General features: G+C 31.6%; 1 protein-coding gene across 3 annotated transcripts in view; it reads right to left on the bottom strand.

Annotated features, from left to right (window-relative positions):
- Lin28b (lin-28 homolog B) overlaps positions 1–1,677 on the bottom strand; it is a 117,637-nt gene that overhangs the window by 33,620 nt on the left and 82,340 nt on the right. The window lies entirely within an intron of this gene.

The following is a 1,677-nucleotide window of genomic DNA, read 5'->3' as shown; positions in this document are numbered from 1 at the left end:
AAAAAAAAAAAAAAAAAAAAAAAAAGACTGGCCTAACCTATTTCACAGTTAATGTCATGGAATTATTTCCCAAAAGGATAAATTTTGCACGGAGGTACTGTTCTAGATTACAAGCCACTTAAAGACATAAAACTAATTGAATGGTATGTTCTTTAACTGGATTGCAGTTTGAAAAAAGTAGTCAAAACAGAAGTTTTTGGTAACTGAGAAATTTTTAGTATGATCTGAATATTAGATTCTATTGGGAAAGCTATTACCCTTATGTTTATAAGGATTGGAGGTGGTAAAGTGCTACTACATCTGTAACATACTTTAAAAACCATTCCACAAAAATGGGCAATTATGAGCCACCATGTCTCACATCTGTAATTCTAGCATGCAGGAGCCTGAGGCAGGAGAATCACAAGTTTCAGTTCTACCTGGACAATTTTGTGAGACGCTGTTTTAAAATATATAAAACATAAACAGGCTGGAGATATAGTTTGGTGTGAAGTGTCTGGGTTCAATCCATACTTACAAATAAAATGAAGGAAATAACAAAAATAATCACAGATAGTATTAGAAAAATAACACCATAATAAATTATTTTAAAAGCTGATTCTCTGAAATATAATAAAATATACACTGATTAAAAAAATGTAAGGGGGAAAAGTAAGTGCAAATTATATAATTCATAATATTTTGTAAGATTTTCAGGTTACTTTTACATAATTATGCTAATAGACATAAATTTGAATTTAAAGAATAATTTTATTTTCATTGCTAAAACTGTTTCAAAAAGTAAACATGGTTAATTTTCCGTGTAAGAGAGCAGAATGTTATCAAAATCTTTGCAATGTTTGAAACATTTAGGGGCCAAATCATTACCCTCATAACAATCTAGCTATCAAGTGAGAAAGACTCTTTTTTTTTTTTTTTTGGTACCACAGTCAAATCTGGTTTTCTCACTGTTTCAGCTTTTAATTAAGAGCTTCCATGCTTATTTGAATTTTAATTGTACTCTGTGTTGATACCATCTTGTAAAAAGTGGCACATAAAACTAGAGTTGCTAATCCTACTGACAAAGATTATGGACATTCCAAACTTAATAGAAAGTTAGAAATAATTAGATACCAAACGTGTCAAAGCTTAAACGACAATTAGATATACAATAAAGACATCAATTAGAGCAGTTATTCACCTCTTACCACCACTTTTTGTCTTGCCTGATTATTTTTTCTTGTATCCCAGTTACAAGAATTCTTTGAACTCACTGCAACTTATACAAGACTAACACCTTTTCAGAATCTCGACTCCTCATTAAGTTATAGCCTATCTACCAACATTACAATCACTGTCCTCATCTCCAGTGTCCTGTTTCTCTCCTTTGCCATTCTGAACTGGGATTAAATTCATATTAATGTCTATTTCCACTGTAACATGAAGTTGTAGTGAAGTCAACACTAGTTGCAGAAAACACATAGCTGTACTGACTGATTATATTTTAAATTCATGGCCACTAATTTTAAGTGGATCACTGGTATACCCTAGAATTTTTCCTCTTTCCATGTGTTACTTCTTCTGTCCTTATTTCATACCTTCTCCTTTCTTATTCAATCTTTAGACCTTCTTTTGCATTGCTCTCAGTAAATGACAGAGCTTCAAATTTGACAGCTTCAAATCTCACAGAGGAAACAG

The sequence above is a fragment of the Octodon degus genome, unplaced genomic scaffold, assembly GCF_000260255.1.
Source record: "Octodon degus isolate 3935 unplaced genomic scaffold, OctDeg1.0 scaffold00090, whole genome shotgun sequence".
Classification (NCBI taxonomy): Eukaryota; Metazoa; Chordata; class Mammalia; order Rodentia; family Octodontidae; genus Octodon; species Octodon degus.
This window is presented reverse-complemented; position numbering and strand designations above follow the sequence as displayed.